General features: G+C 55.6%; 1 long non-coding RNA gene across 1 annotated transcript; it reads right to left on the reverse strand.

Moving 5' to 3' along the window:
- Nucleotides 1-10380: 10380 nt before the first annotated feature.
- Nucleotides 10381-15695, reverse strand: LOC135320047 (uncharacterized). The gene is made up of 2 exons (XR_010379178.1): nt 13500-15695; nt 10381-12752 (listed from the first exon to the last, which is right to left on the reverse strand). It is a non-coding gene; the product is annotated as an uncharacterized LOC135320047 (long non-coding RNA).
- Nucleotides 15696-16979: the final 1284 nt, after the last annotated feature.

A 16979-nucleotide genomic window follows, 5' to 3' on the forward strand; every position in this document is an offset into this window, starting at 1 on the left:
GGGCGGGACATTCATAATAACGCACTTTAAGCACCACAGGAAGGGAACACAGGATTCAGTCACCATCAAGGCAGTGCCCCACGTAAGCAGCATTTTATTTTACTGACCGTTTAGTAAAATAAATGAGTAACGTGTGGCCAGCACATTCGGTGGCCGCATTCTCTTGTGATTAGTCCAAGTGGCTGCTCTCCAGACCGTTCCACAAAGCCAGTTTGCAGGACACGGGACGCAGTTCCGGCAGGGGCCCGAGGATGCTTTAGTGTCTGCATGTCCCCGGCTTGTTCCCCTCCTGACGGGATGGGCTTCGAGTGCAGATCGGGCAGCTGGCCGCGCTGCTTATCCCCTCAGACCCCTCGCTTCAGGCAAAGCCTGCGCGCTCGGCCCCTGGCTGCGGGGGTGACCCCAAGTCCGGCTGGCAGTGGAGGACGGAAAGGTTTGCGGGGCCAGAGCACACCCGACGTCAGGGCCAGGCTGGCCTGTGCCGTGCAGATTTGAGGGGAGTTGTGGCCTCCTTGAATTTCTGATGAATTCTTGCATGACTGAGTCTGTGGGAGACCCCAGGGAACCACACTGGGAGTCATTGCCCCCAGCTTTCACCCCATTTACCCCCACATTTACCCTCCCCGCTACATGCACACACACACACACACACACACACACCCCAACCCTCCCCCAGCACATACCCCGCGCCTCCCACACCTGCAATCTGCCCACTGTTTCGTCGCGGCTTCCCCGACCCCAACCGTCAAAGGGATTCCTGCGGCAGAGCCTGCGAGTCTCCCCCACAGGACGGGCTCCTTCCTGGGCAGACGGAGAACGAGGGAGCCTGTCAGGCTCTTTTTCCGGCCCGTTGTCACTCCCCGCACTTCTGGCGTCTGTGATGCCCAGGAGCTCTTCCGAGTCCTGCAAGGTGGCGGGGGTGGGGTGGTGGTGAGAGGGTGGGCACAGCCCTGTTCTCCTGGGGCTTGGGGTCTGGGTGGGAGGGGTGGTGAGAACACAGCCACGGACACAGGAAGAAGCAAGACCCCGGACCCTGGGGGAGGGGCCGCGTGGGGAGAGCCGGTGCTGGAAGGAACACCAGCCCGTGATTGTCCCTGTGGAGGGCAGTGGGGTGCAGGGAGGGCCCCGTCAGGGGAGACAGGGTGGGGAGTCCAGGACAAGGAGGCTGGGGGGCTGCTCGGCGTGGTGCGAGGGGTCTGAGGGTTTTGTAAGTGATATATTCCTTCCCTGAATGCAGGGGTGGTGATGAGGGGGCGTGATGGCTGAGTGAGCAGGGGGTCTCCAGGTCCTCCCCAGCTCCCCTCTGCACGAATCGAATCCAGCACTGTAAGACATCCAAGTCAAGGACAGTCAAGGATCACAGACACTGGAGAGAAAGTGTCTACGTGGGAGACTGAGACTCAGCGGAGAAAAACCAGAAAATAATTATGCAGAAGCAACAATTACTAGGAAGCTAAAAGAGAGCTGAAAAATAAGAGTTAATGTTCTTAGAGATCAAAGATGGGATTGCATTCACAGATAAAGAACAGTATGCTATGAAAAAAGAATTACTATTGGTCAAGAGGGAAGGTTGAATATAGACACTTTAGACATGAAAGTAAGATACATCTATCTGCACATCCTTCTGTCATCTACTGATCAATTGATTGATCAATCTTATCCATCCATTTATTCATCCATCCATCCATCCATTTATCCATCCATCCACCCACTTATCCATCCACCCATCTGTCCATTATCCATTCATCTATCCATCCACCCATTTATCCATCCATCCATCCATCCATCCATCCATTTATCCACCCATTTATCCATCCATCCATCCATCCATCCACCCATTTATCCATTCATACATCTAACAATCCATCTGTCTACCAATCCATGCAATCATCCATCTATCCATTGAGCCAGGCAGCCAGCCAGCCAGCTATTATCTATCTGTCTTCTTTCTATCTGTCTATCTATCTATCTACCATCTACCTAACATCTACTTATCTATCTATGTAGTCTGTTCCTCTATCATCTAGCTCACTATCCATCTATCTTTCCCCTGAACTCTTGTGTGTGTGTGTGTGTGTGTGTGTGTGTGTGTGTGACAACTACTATATAATACATTTCAGTCAAATAAGGAGTAAAACTGGATGAGATGGAATTCTGGAAACAGAGGACCTGGCACAGGAGAGCAGTGGGGAAGGCTCCAAAGTCTCTAAGAGAAAAAAAGCACTTGGAATACGTGGTAAAGTCTTGAGGTATTTAACACATGTGTTAAAACTTAAAAAAATTTTTTTATCAAGAAGTACATGGAACATTGAGCAAGTGAAACCATAAGGCAATTTTTAACTTCTGGAAAAAAAACCCATAAAAGTTGTGTGAGAGTGGAAACATGTTCGCTCCATGCATGGGGGTCAGTATGTCCCAGTGTGAGTAACACGCTCTGTCTGGTGGGAGGGGGGACGCGGGGAGGTGGGAAAGGGGTATGATGGACAGAACGACCTCTCACCTTCCTTGATAGTTGATACAGTGCTCAGGAATATTGATTAATCAAGAAATAGCAGGATTGTATGTTACATAGAAATGCAGGGATAAATATCAGAAAAAGTCTTCACAAGTTGAAAACGATTTCCTCTAAGACTTGGTAGAGGTTTGGGCACCGGGTCCAACATTTTTAAAAAATATACGCTACTTAGAACTCTTTGATTTCATTATGTGAATGTACTTTGCTAAAAATAGAAACCGAATTTTATGGCAGAAAGGCAAGTAAAAGCATGGGTACACACAGCTCCCCGAGGCTTAAAAAAAGGCAAGGTTTCTGGCAGGGTTTTGTGTTGACTTTTTATGAGTGAGCCAGGCCGACAGAGTTTTGTATTCATGCTGCCAGAGCAGGGAGGAAGCCCTTCTCATTCCTCAGGGCCGTGCACCCCATCTGTCACCCTTTCTTCGAAAATGCTTTCGTGACAGGATGCTTACAGTTCCAACGCCTTGCCTCGCTCACCCCCGAGGGGAGTGACGAGCCTGCTGCTCCCTGCAGGGGTGGGCAGCTCAGAAGGTCAGGGAGCCCTTGTCGGGGGGTGAGGAAGGAAGCACCGGTTCCCCGTCGGTTCTGATAAAGCTGCCCTGCTCCACGGAGCAGCTTAATTGGAAGTAGATAGCCGGCCGTTGAAAAGCCCAGCCCTTGGGCTAGCAGACAGCTGACCATTATTTTCTGTATCTGTTGAGAGTGTCCTGGTTTCACCACTTTTCCCTCTCGCCTCCTCATTTGCGCATTTGCAAGTGAGCATCCCACACTTTGCTCAGCTTTGGGGCTTCCCGGGATGGCTCTCGAGGAGTCCTCCCTTTTGGAATTCTCAGTCATGACGTCCTCCGACTCTCCTCCCATCAGAGGAGTCACGATGCCAGTGGCGGCAGAGGGACATGTGCGGGAGCATTGAGCCTCCAGCCGCTGGCCCCCAGCTGCTGCCCCCCGTACTCACCTTAGGAACAGGGGTGCACATGGGGACCCCTCTGGGGAGGAAGAGGAGATGGAAGATGAACGAACACTGATGCTTGGTGGTTGGGGTACCAAGACCGGAGACTCGCGCCCAGGATGGAGGGTCCACAGCAGTCACTGCCGCCAACCAGGCGAGGGGAGCAGGGAGGAAACCCGCCACCTCTTCCATCAGCCTGAGTGCCCTTCATGCCGCTTCTGTGTTCTGCCTCCTTCCGGGCTCGGGGATCCTGGGCCCGGGCCACCTCTGCTCCTTTCCAGACACAACTAACAGGGGACAGACTTCCTTCTCCCCTTGGTGACTCTGCGGGTCGTGACAGGAAGGCTAAGGCCGTGGCAAGAGCCTTAGAACGACGCTCAGTGACGGGGACAGCTTCTTTGAACGCCCTGTCAGAGCGCCTGCATGCAGACTGGCGCCCTGCAATGACGTAAACCCGCAGGCCTTTGGAACACCCAACGTTCCCAAATTCAAGCCTATTTTGAAAAAATTAGTAACGCAAAACATTTTTAAAGGCTTCAAGGAGCCTGTGGACGCTGGTGGTTCCAGCAGGTGGGGTCGGGGACAGGGGCCCAGGGGCCCAGGAAGGGAGCTGGCAGAAGGCGCGGGCACTGCCTGTGGGCGGGTTCGAGTCCCAGGGCTTCCCGGCTGACAGTGCTATGGGCAGCCCTGTGCCGCCCCTGACCTCCCCTGACCTGCAGCCTTGGTGAAGAGACGATAGCTCTGGTCCAGCTCTAGTCGGCTGTGTTTGAGCAGAGACCTGGCCACGTGGGAGGGTGGGCCGTACAAGTACCTGGCCCACAGAAGCCCAGGACCCGGGAAGCACTGCTCTGAAGAGCCTGAGGTTTTGGAAGGACGCTTTGGGAGAAGTGGAGCAGAGTGAGCAGGCAAAGGTGGTGGAGGGTGCCCATCCTGCAGGATGGGTTCCAGATCATCCGGACAAGCCCCCAGAGTCCCCACGCGTTCATCTCCAGGGACGGGTGAGGACCAGCTTCACCAGGGTGGGATATGGAGGCCAAGCTCCAAGCAAACCATGCACAGAGGTTGCTTATGGGACTTGGACCGCACACGAGGGAGAAGGAAACAACGCCTGAAGGGAGCTTACAGAACTGGAGCCCACGCTGTGGAAGAAGGCACAGTGCTCGAAGGATGCTACGGTGCCTGGAGCTCACGCTGTGGAAGAAAGAACCACGCACAAAGCATTCGCACAGATCCCGGAGCGCACTCTGGAGAAGAAGGAACCACGTGACAACGCACAAAGGACGCTGGTGGGCTCTGGACTCACAGTGGGGAAGAAGCTGGCAAGATGGACAGTCGGGAGATCACCAATCAGACTCCTCCAGCTGCTGGCCTGGGGGGCCACGTCTGAGCCTGCAGAGAACTCTGGGCGTGTCCACAAAAGTGCCCTGGTGGGGAGACAGCGGCGGCAGCTGCCTCCGTGAAGCTACCATGGTGGGGCGGTGGAGGTCTGGTGGCAGCCCTGGGATGCTGGACACAGAGCCAAGGAGGGCAAGGACCGTCTCTGTCTGTCCACTGGATGTGTGTGGCCCTCGGCTTCCCAGGTCTCAGGTGAAGGTCCGCTTGTGGCCAGCTCGCCTCCGAACCCCGTGGGGAAGAGCAGTCAGGGACAGAAGCCTGCAGCTTGACCAAGCTGAGCACAGAGCAGGGCAGCAACACGGTGCTCGGTGTAGGGGGCAGGGCCTGGCACCAGTCTCCCCCAGATGGCCGTGCGGCCTCCCTGCCTGGTCCTCAAGCGGGGGTTCCTGCTTGCCCAGCGAACAGAGGTGTAAGTTAGAATTACAGCCTCCCAGAAGTCCCATGTATTCCACTCAGCTATAAAAAAAAATAATAATGCCATTTGCAGCAACATGGATGGACCTGAAGAATGTCATTCTGAGTGGAGTAAGTCAGAAAGAGAAGGAAAAATACCACATGAGATCACTTATATGTGGAATCTGAAAAAAAAAAAGGACACATATGAACTTATTTACAAAACAGAAACAGACCACAGACATAGAAAATAGACTTGTGGTTAGCAGAGGGGAACGCGGTCAGGGAGGGATAAAATGGGATTTCGAGATTTGCAGATACTAACCACTGTGTATGAAATAGTTTTTATGTAATAAAGCAACAAATTTCTACTGTTTGGCACAGCGAATTATATTCAATGTCTTGTAATAGCCTGTAATGAGAAAGAATATGAAAAGGAATATATGTGTATAACTGAATCATGATGCTGTACACTAGAAACTGGCACAAGAGTGTTAAATAACTATGTTACAATAAATTTTTTTAAAATTTTTGTTAAATAAAAAGAATTGCGACCTCCCTGAAGTTGCCCCTGACCCCTGCCCCACGTGGCCTGCTGCTCCGGAGTGTCTGTTGGGGCCGCCCCTGGAGAGATTGAGGCCAAAGTGTGCGTGCTGTTCCCCAGTGGGTCCCCGCTGGGCCGCGTAGACGCGTCTGGGGTCGTCAATATCAGCGTGACCACCACAATGGAGGGTCACGGGGCCAAGACTCAAAGGCTCCAAAAATTTCTTCCAAATGCAAACCCAAGCCAAGAGAGCAAGGTGCCCCAGCGACACAGGCTGGACCCGGTGGAGCTTTTCCCGGCTTTGTCACACGCGGGGCGAGGGCTCCCAGGAAAGACAGAACCAGCTGCGGAGTGTTTGTGCAGGAGGCTGGGACAGGGGGCACGGGGCTGGGGGCCTCGCCGCTTACTGAGGAGCATCCAGGGAAAGGGGATCAGGGATCGCCATAAACCCCAGGCTTCGGATCGCCTGGTGATTTGTTGTGCTGGGGAGTCAGAGGCGCTTTGATCGCAGGCAAAGCCTCCACGATTGTTGTCTACAAAGGCTATTGATTCATCCCACCCAGGTCTCAGGGGCCGGCAGGGGTCAAACTGAGCAGGGGGTGACGAAGGAAGGAGGTCAGCACTGGCCCATAAGTCACTGCTCAGCCCTCCCCGCGCATCTTCTGCAATGCTCCCTCCGAGACAGGCCAGCTCTGAATTCTCTTGTGAATCTGCAACATGCACGATGATGTTAATTCATTTGCTGAAAGTCACTGCTTCTCTCCTCGAGGCCAAAAAAGCTGGTACCACCCCCTCTGGTTGCAAGTCCTGCTTCCTAAAGTGGAGAAAATTGGAGAAAATCAGACGAAATCCTAGGAAGAGGACAGGGCCAGACCTCGACCGTGGGTCACAGGCATGTGACTGTAGACAGGCCTGCTTTCTCCCCCGTTTCTCCCCTGAAGCCTTTCTGGGACTCATGCCTTACCTGGGGCAGCGTACAGGGGCAGCTGCCCCCAGGGGAGACATTTTTATACCCACTTCCGACCCCTGACAGCATCCTGTGTGATTACCTTCTGCCTCTGCAGGTGGTGCCGGAGCCGGGGAAGGGGACCACAGACACTGGGTAGCCGGCTGCCCATCATGAAACAAACCTCGGTCCAGTTATCACCCAGGACCTCCCTGCCTCTCGGAAATCATCAGCTCTGTCAAGGCTCCTCGTTTTCCTGTGACTAAGGCCCTGATTTTACTCTGATAATGTTTGGTGCATTTAGGTGCAGATTATGGGGTCTTTCTTCAGGCAGAGGGCCTGTGGGGCAAGGTGTGATTGGGCTGGGCACAGAGTGGCACTGACCTGCCACTGTGGGTTGTTGTAGTTCATTCATTCATTCATTTATGCATTTATTCATTCAGTTAATTCGTTTTCTTTCCTGTCTGATAGACATCGGGAGATTTCTTGGAGGAAAAGGCAGTGAGCCCCAGCGCCTAGCTCTGCCCTCACAGAGTGTGTGGGCTGCCAGGGCAGCCAGTCCGCGGGACTAGCAGGTATCACCCCACATAACGAGCGTAGGGCTCGGGGACCCTGGGATGCAGAGCCAGGTGGGGTGGCCAGGGAGCTTTCCAGGGAGGAGCTGAGTGGGGGGAGGCTGTGGCTGGGCAGAGGAAGCGCCTCTCCAGGGCATGGAGCTGAGGGCCAAAGAGTCCAGTGCGGCTGAGCACAGAGCAGGGTGGGGTCTCGGGAAGGAAGAGGCAGGGGAAGTACACAGAAGCCTTGATGACGCCTTTAAGTCACTTAAAGATGGTGAGTGAGGCCACCACAAAGGGTTGGGGGAATTACCACAGTACTAAATGGTCTTGGAGCATGGTAAGATTTTTAGTCTTAAAACATCCACCCGGGCACACTGCGGAGGACAGACTAGGGATGGATGAGCCTGGAGCGGGGCAGCCTGTGTGTAGGGCTGCCGGCAGCTGCGCCAGCAGGGAGGCCACCTGGGCTGGAGGGAGGTGGAGGGAAGTGCGGAGGGACAGGGGGCAGAACAACCAGTGTGTGACCCGTTGAGTGCACGAGGGGCCTGGATTGGGCTGGAAGGAGGGAGGCAAAGAGGGGAATCTTTTTGTTTGGGGTTCCAGGTTGCTCTAACCTCGGGGTACAGGGGAGTGATGGGGGGCTGGACAGTGTCCTTTTACATTCATTCTCTCCCTCTCTGGGTTCCAACTCCCGCAGCACGGGAGGGTCTTGGAACAGCAGTGATGCGAGGGAATGCAACTGGGGGGCTACGGGTCATGCCCCCTGGGTCCGAACACCCGGGAAGCAAGGCCCCACCTGCGAACACCCCCGATTCCGGACGTGGGCTGCTTTAAGAAGGGAACGGCGTGGACTGCACTGGAAGTTAGTTCTTGGAAGCCAGCCGGGAAAGAGCACATACTGTATGAGTCTGTTTATATAAAGCACAAAGCAGGCCAAGCTGATCCGCAGGTGGGAGTCCGGGGCGCGGCTGTTCTGGGCCTGGTGCCTGGAGGGGGCAAGCGGGGCGCTGAGCGCTGCGTTTCTTTATCTGGCGCTGGTTTCACAGGTGCGCCCCGTTTGTGGCAAGTCATCAAGCCACGCCCCCTCCTCCCACCCTCCACGCATGCGTACACACACGCGCGCACACACACACACACACACACACACACACGCACACACGCACACACACGCGCGTGCGCACATACACACACAGTCAATAAACACGTTTTTCCAAAGGCCGACTCTGAGCCTTCCCCGCAGACCCTCCCCCCGCGTGCTCTGGGCGCGGGGACAGCTGTCGGAACACGGTCCGTGGGGGCCGCGGGGTGACCCCCAGCCGGGCGGCCAGCCCCGCCCCCCCCCCCCGGCGTGTTTACAGGAGAAGCCCTTGTGAAGCCGGATCCGGAGGTCACGGGTTCAGGCCTCGGAGCAGGACGTGCAGACGGGCTGGCCGCCGGGTTCCCAGCAGGCGCAGGAGGTCACCGCCTTTCTGAAAGCCAGGGTGCTCGGGCTGGGTCTCCTTCTCTGGCCGCCCAGCCCGCACACGTCCTCAGGGAATCCAGCGAGGGCGGGGTCTGCGGCTCGGAACGGCCAGGCGTCATTTAACGACAACGTACAAAGAGGGACTTCAGGGGAAACTGTTAAGCAGGTTGAAGCCTCCGGAAGAGCGGAGTGTCCGCGGCACATGTCAGGGGCTCCTCCAGGGAGCGCAGGGAACCTGCCCAGGTGGCCGCGGTCCTGCGCGAGGCTGCTGTCGCCGGAAGGGGTCGCATGTGGATGGGGACGAGCACGCGTAGAGGCCCCCGCCTGACCCGCGTGGCCAGGACGCCTTTCCCAGGGGTGTGATGCCGGAGGCAGCGCGTGGCCCACGGCAGTCGCGCCTCGTGCATCTCAGTGCTGGCCGCATGCGAGGCGCGGGGTGCCTGGCTGGGGGGCTGCGCGGCTCCCCCCGCCCCGACACCCACATCTATGCCCGGGAGTCCAGGGCTTGACTCCAGGCTCCAGCAAGATCCTGTCACCACCACCTTCGTGGCAGACCTCAGCTCTCCCCACTTCTGGCCTCAGCACTGACTCGGGCGGAACGGGGTTTCATGGATCTGGTTCTGCGCCCGGGCACCTCCTGCCCCTCGGGGTGGTGGGACCATCGACTTCGGGCAGTGCCCTGGGAGTGGGAGGGCAGTGGTCCCCTCACTTGTCCCTGAGCACGTGCCAATTCCCAGCTGCTGTCAGCTGTGTCCTAGAGAACAGAGGACACAGGGCGGTGCCCTGCTGACCCCAACAGATGCAGTGTAGACGGCAAATAAACCTTGTTGGCTCTGCCATCGAGGTATTGGGGCTGTCACTGCTGCACGACCCAGCTCACCCTACCATCACATCTTTCTCCTGACCCCACCCGCACCCCTGCAGCAGCTCCTCCCCGCCTCCTGAGTTCACGTCCACCCCCCCCCCCGCCACCGTAGCCCAAGGGGCCTCTCCTTTCTTGTAGGCATCCCTGTTCCCTCTCACACTTAAAGTAAAATCCCAGCTCTTAAGTCTGGCCCGGCTGATCCATTCTTCAGCCACTGACCACTGCCTCAGGAATGCCCACCTCCCTGCTCCTCATCTAATCTTGGACTCATTTGTGTCCCAGCTCTCAGGCGGGAATACCCTTCCCTCAGCGTTCTGGAAGGTTCTCTCAAATGCCGTGTCCTCAGAGGCATGGATGTCTTTGCTCTTACTATTCCCTGCTCTTGAACTGTGACCTCTGATCATTCATTGTCTCCTCCACCGTCACGTTAACCCAGGATGGTGGCGCAGAGTCTCTAGCCCATTCCGCCCTGTGGGTGTGGGTCCATCGCACCGCCAAGCAGTTCTCCGACACCCGCTGGCTGTCCTACAGCTCAGCTCCGTTCTGACGCTGTCTACCCAGAGACAGCCTCAGATCTCACAGGTTTAGAACTTGATCCCCCATGAACGAACCCTGCCCCCAACTTCAGACACCCATTGTAAGTCCATGTTGTCACCTGGGCTTCTAATTGACTGGCGATGAATCAGAGGTTCCCACCACTCTCTCCTTGAGCTTAATTAATTTGCAAGAACGACTCATGGAACTCAGAGAAAGATTCTACTTACTAGATTACTGATTTTATTATAAAAGGATGCAACTCAAGGATGACCAGATGGAAGAGGTGGGTAGGGTGGGGAATGGGAAAAGGGTGAGGGAGCATCCGTGTTCCCTCTGAGGGCACCACACTCCCCAAATCTCCATGTGTTCACCAGCCCAGAAGCTCTCCAAACCTGCTCCTTTTGGGGTTTTATGGTGTGATTGTTTAAGCCATTGGCCATTGGCAGTTGATCCGACCTCCAGCCCCTCTCCCTTCCCCAGAGGTCAGAGATCAAGGGGTGGAACTGAAAGTCCCAACCCTCTTACCAGGTTCTTCTGGTGAATGGTCCCAGTCCTGAGCTGCAGTCCAAAACATAACCTCATTAATGTAACACAGAAGACATTTCTATGCTTTCATCACTTAGGAAATTCCAAGAGTTCTAGAAGCTCTGTGCCAGAAACAGAGATGAAGACAAGAGTATATATTCCTTGCTAGAAACCACAGTGTCACAGTGGTTGTCCTGTTTGCCGCTCTATCCAGCCCTGCAAAGGCATTGCACAGAATCCGTCAGTCCTGAGGAGTCTACAGGAGTTGTGGTCAGTTCCGTGTGGTCCTGGGGTCAGTGGGGCTCAGGTTGTGGAGAATTCCCAGGCTGCTTGAAGAATTTACAGCTGGAGTGACCAGGGAGGCGCTCGGAGGAGAGCTCTGCTGAGAGCCGGGGGGGGCAGAGGCCACACGTGTGTGAACAGGGAGCTGCAGCAGGATGATCCGTGCGTGCAGAAGACCTTGTTCATTTCACTGAATTGTCACAAAAGCTTTCATCACTCTGCAGAGTTAATGCCCCCCTTCCCCTGACACAGGGAAGAGAATACGGCGTGGAGAGTGTGGGTGGTCCCCGGCCCCGCAGATGGTGAACGGGGCCTGATGTTTGAGACTGGGCCTGCTTCACCTCCGTGTCACTCCCTGCCACTGTTCACTGTGCTGACTCTTGGAAGATACTCAAAGGGCACATCTGACAAAGGGCTCCCCTGCTCCTGCTCCTGCTCCTGAGTGCTCCTAGAAGGAACAAGATGGGAGCCATTTCTCTATGGCTCCTCTGAACGACCTGCCAGCTTCCCCACCAAGCATCACCCACAACCCGCAGCCACTGAGCAGGACTGATAAGGATGCCGAACTGTCAGTCTTCTTTGTGGGAGGGCGGAGACAGCTTCGGGCAGTGTACCTGTCTTGACTCCGCATGCAGCCAGGCCGAGGCGTGAGGTAGGTCATCTGGGACAATGCGGAGACCCCAGCCTCACACTGCTCCGCATAGACAGCCTGTCTGCGTGCAGGGCCTGCCCCAGGATGCCCAGAGATCGAGCAGGGGAAAACGGGGGTGAGGTGGAGCAGGAGAGGGGCACTGTCCTCTTTCTCCCCATCATCATGCTGGGGGGCGCCAGCTGCGTGATGAGTGTGGGGTGTGTGACTCCAGGTCCTTGGTCACCTTGTACATCTCATTCCCTCTTGTCCTCTTTAACAGCAGAGCCACCTCACAGCTTTGGCACTAGGGAGATTCAAACTCTGAGGTCTTGGAGCTTCCACGTCAACTCCTGCCAAAGACAGCCCAGGTTGCAGAAGGCCGAGTGCCGTCCCAGTGCCGAGAAGCCGTGGTGCGGATACTAAGCCGAGTGAGGACCGAGGGGGTCGCTCGTGTCTTTAGACTTTTAACTTTCAAGGGCGAGATAATTTGCTTTTGGTCTTCACTTCCTTTGGTCTTTGGATTTGAAGTTACCGGAGGATTTAATTTCTCCTTGGGGACTTGACAATCAGAGAAAAACGTTTCCTTAATTTGGGGCGTCTCTAGATTTTTTTCAAATTATTTGGGCAGTTAAATTTTCTGTTTTATCTTATTAAGGACCCCTGCCAAACTGTATGGAATGATGGAAGTGAACATAATTGGTATAAGAAAAATAGGTCCAAGAATATATGTTCTGTCTTGGGCACAGGGTCATCTTGGAGATCATTTAATTAACCAATTCGGAACCATCTCAGAGTTCGCTGAGGTCAAGCTTTTTTCTGTTTGTGTCATTTGCTGAGTTGTTCTGTCCGTTTTGGTGACTGCAGGTCATCCTGTCTGCGTCGACTGTCTTGGTGTGTGTCTGCCCTGGCCAGCACGACACTGCCTCTTTAAGTCAGCTAAGGAGTGGGCCCACTGGACGGCGGGCCTACATCACTTCCTCAGGGCCAGCTTTATCAGCAGTCCCTGTGATGCTTTGGCCTCCAAATGCTGACTCCTCTGACTTACTTCTCAGATGACTCAGCGCTCATGGCGGGAAATGTGAACGGGATTTATTGGGAGCTTTAGGACAGAACCCAACAGTGTCCGGTCTCAGCTGATTACGCATATCCCCCTTCAAAGAGAAAAACAGAAGCCGCCGGATAGTAAATCCTTCTTCCCCTAAACGCCCAGGGCACATCCCTGTGCAAGCTTCACGGCGTCCCCTCCGTCCCACGTTAGCGCATGAAGAGCTGCCCGCTCCCTCCCAGAACCAGTCCCAGCTCCACCCCGCCGAACACCTCCAGGCACCCTGGGTCCCTCTTCTGTTTGCTCTGTCAGGTGGAGTCTTGCAGTGAAACATAAGCCAGGTCAAGTTCCTCTTACAGAACAAAAACACGAGCGGAAATGTGAACCTCCGCAGCCGCGGTCTGGCTTCCCACGTTGCATTTACAGGGGTTTCTCACAAGAGTCACCCGGAGTTTATGTCTCTGTTTTTGCCTCCCTGTCACTCCTCGGCCTCTCTAATCCAGCTCCGCCCTCACCAGGCCATCAAGGCAGCCCTGGCTCAGGGGCCCGACGGCCTCCACGTCGTCACTGTCGCCAGACCTGTTGGCAGCATCCTGCACAAACGAGCATGACCTGCTCCACGAGACCTGTCCCACCCTCAGCCTCCGTGACCCCTTCCCCCGCTCGTCCTCCTGCTCTCTGGCTGCACCGTAACCTTCCCACAGGCTCCCCCTCCAACCGTCCAACACGGACACTTCTCAGGTCCTTTCCGACGCACGTTGCGTCTCCTGCTCAGATGGAGGAAGCTCTTAGTTTGCTCCCTGACATCCGTTTCCTCGCTCTCCTTTCCCATTAGGGCCCCAAACTGGCTCACCTAGTAACGTGACTAGGAAGTCAGTTCCAGTTCATCCAAGCCCATCACGTTAACTCCCTTCGCTTCGCATGGGGCTGATTTCATCCACTGAGAGGTGGCGATCCTTCTGCTGGGTGGGTATTGAGCACGCATCCAACTTTCTGGTTTGGGAGCAGGAGGCGGCCAGGACAGCGGCGTGATCGGCCCCCTGTCGAGGTGGGGGCTGGCCTCAGAGCTGTCCTGAAGTGCTGCTCGTGCGAATGGGATGCCCGACGGCGTCCTGCACCACCTTCATCTTGGTTCAAGGACTCGTGTGGGCCAGACCGACTGGGAACAAGGGAAGGAGTGGCGTCTTCTCCCTAAGCAGACACGGCTCTGGGGCAATGGTGAGTAGCTTTGTTATCATTACTTGGTACAACCAGCCACTCTGCTATCAATAGCGGGAGTCATAGTGTTACCGAGTCCAAACTCGTTCCGCTTGCCGCACGACAGGCCAGTAAATCGGGAGATGAGGTGTTGGGGCGAAGAACAATGACTTTATTTGGAAAGCCAGCAGACCGAGAAGATGGGGGACTAATGTCCTAGAGACCATCTTACCCAAGTCAGAATTCAGGCTCCTTTTATACTAAAGAAAGGGCGGGGGTGTGTTTGGTTGTTGCACAATTCTTGGTGTCAGAATCCTTTGATCTTGCAGCCGTCCCCGTGGGTCGGGTCATGGTGTCCCTGTAAACCTCCAGCAACAAGTGCTATTCTCTGCTGCAACTTTTTATCTTTATATGACTGGGGAAGTGTTACACCCTTAAAGGTCAGAGCCTTGAGAACGGGCTCTCCTGTCTATTTCAGGCCATAGACAACAGTCTTTTACAAAAGGTGTGGAACCAGCACGACTGAGCCCAGGAGACAGAGCCCAGGGTCAGAGCCAAAGGGGCAGGTCTAACACAGAGTCAGGTTTGTCCTTCCCTGCTACACTAATGCATATTATTTATTGACCCCAACTCGTCCTTCCCTTGTCCCTTCCCTTCCCTTCCCACCACCAGCCGGAGCCCTTAGGTGGCCCCATTTGGATTATAATGTAAGGCAGGGTGCCTGCTGCCACTGGAAAGGAGGGAGGGTGATGGAGACGAATGGGATGGGAATCAGGGAGGGAGTGAGATGGGATTTGAAGAGGGAATGGGATGGGGATCAAAGGCTTTCCCAAGAGGCTGAAAGCTAGCTACCCACCTCAAAGCAGCGTCCAAGCACCTGCGAGGGAACCGGCAGCTCCACCCCGGGCCCACGGTAAAGGGGCAGGACGGAGGATGCTCACGGCTGCACCCGGAGCTGGGGGCGGGGGGCGGGCATGGTTCTTAGGGAGCAGACAGTGTAAGGAAGAGGAGAGGAAGTTCAGAGAAGAAAGAGGCACCGAGGCCATGCGGCAGTTCGCTGGTGATCAGAAAGGGAACACGCGGGGCTTTCGAGAAGGGAAGGGAAGTTGGGCCCCCGGCAAGGACGCGTCCTCCCTCTCTCGCGCTGCGCAGAGCTTTGACAAGCACGTTCATGAGCCAGAAACGTTTGCCCAAGCTTCTTCCTCGGTTTCAAGCCGCAGCGCATTTCCCGTGAGGCGGCACCCACGGAGCACGGGGGTTCCCTCTCTGGCCAGACTGTCCTCAGAGCAAGTGAGAGGGCTGAGCTGGGCTGAGCTCAGCACGTGCTGGTACAAAATGTCCCTCTCTTACCAGCAGCTCGGGTCACTGACCGCAAACGCTCCCGCTTGTGCCGGCTTGGGTGCTGCTTGCTCTCAGCATAACTGATAAGCCTTGCTGCTTTGTTTTCCTTTGTTTGTTACTGTCAAGCTATAAAAAGGCTTGGGTGGGCATAGGACCCTCCTGTCTGAGATTGAAGCTCACTTTGTGGTTGCCGACTAGTGGCCAAGTACAGAGAAGTACTTTTTAAAATGTGTGGAAAGGAGGTCCTTTTCCTGTAAGATCAGAATGAACAGCTCCGTTCTTGCTCGGTGCAGTGAGCTGACGGGCTTCGGGCGCGGCCGCGGCCGCCTCCAGGATCTCCTCCGAGGGCGGGGGAGGCTGTTGTGAGACACGCTTGTGGCTGGTGCTGGACGCTCCTTCTGCAGTCACAGAGCTCCACTGTATACACAGAGACGCAGAATCGATCATTCCCAGGGAAAGGCTGATGGGTGAGACCTTGAAAAATCCAAGGAAATGCATCCTTCTGCCCGAGGCACCCTCCTCCACGTCACCTGCCCCCACCCCCCACCCCCGGAGAAGTTCTGGGTCAAGTGCGAACGTTGCGGCCCCACGCCTTCTGGGGAGGGCTTGTCCGTCCTGCTTCGCTCCGCATTGCCTGTTGCATCACACCCCCTGCCACCTCATGTCCCTGCCGCTGGGCTGTTTCCGCTCTAAATTCAGATGCCCATGGTCTTTTGTTCCGGCCACTGTCCACATTGCAGGGGAGCCCTGACGCCCTGAGCACACAAGAAACAGGCAGCGTCTGAAGAGAGGGAAGGAGGGGAGAGGCTGAGGGGTGCGAACATGAGGAGACGTTGTTCTGTGAGGTATCACAGGAGTGTCACCTTTCAAACCTCAGATTCAAGGTCACGTCACCAAGTCACCATAGTTAGGGTTTTAGGACCCATAAACCCGAACTTGCGTATCATGGAGTCATCCCCGCCTGGCCCTCCCGGGTCCACCGTCGGCTCTGGGGATGCCTGGGCCCAGCTGCGCTTTTGGCCACGATGCCCCACTGGACCCCCCTGGCCGCAAGGACTTCATTCTTTAGGTGCCGGTCACTGTGGTCGGAATCGGTGGGAGGAGGGTGTTTCACCTTCTCCGTCTCTCGCTGAAATAAATATGGACCGTCTGTGATCACTCCTGGCAGGGAGCCCTGGCTTTGAGAGTTGTCAGCTCCCCAGGAGAGTGAGAAATGAGCTGTAGCAGGCAAGAGACCTGCCAGGTTGGAGCGAAACGTGCATTGACAGGAAGCCTGGTCAGACACCCCGCTTTCAAAGCCTGCTTCGCCCCCAAAGGACTTTCTTTGACATTGCCTCCTCTCGTGACCTTTGCAAAGATGGTCGAGGACGCTGCACCTGCTCCCACCCCCGGCTTGCTTTCTTGCACCCCAAGGGGGCCTCTGTTGAGTACCCTTTTCTTGTATGAAATCTGCAGCTGCGGAGGGGAGGGCGGTTCAGAGCCAAGTGCCAAAGCTGAGATGCATGGAGAGCCCGCTCCCGCGAGGCCAGCATGGTGGGCATCACGCAGCCGGGAGAACCATGTATTCAGAAAGCCGGGGGTCCTGGAGGCAGTGCCGCGCTTGCCCAAGATCACATGACGCGACAGATCCAGGACCAAGCCCAGCTCTTTCGAAACCCAGGCAGTGTTTCCACACTTGCTTGCATTTGCGTGGTGCTTTGCATTCCCTGGCACGTCCACCCAGTGGCCTCATTTGATCCTCAAAGTAACAGTCACAGCGAGGTCGGTGCAGACATTCTCACTCAGGCTCCCAGTT

The sequence above is a fragment of the Camelus dromedarius genome, chromosome 36 (assembly GCF_036321535.1).
Source record: "Camelus dromedarius isolate mCamDro1 chromosome 36, mCamDro1.pat, whole genome shotgun sequence".
NCBI classification, from domain to species: domain Eukaryota; kingdom Metazoa; phylum Chordata; class Mammalia; order Artiodactyla; family Camelidae; genus Camelus; species Camelus dromedarius.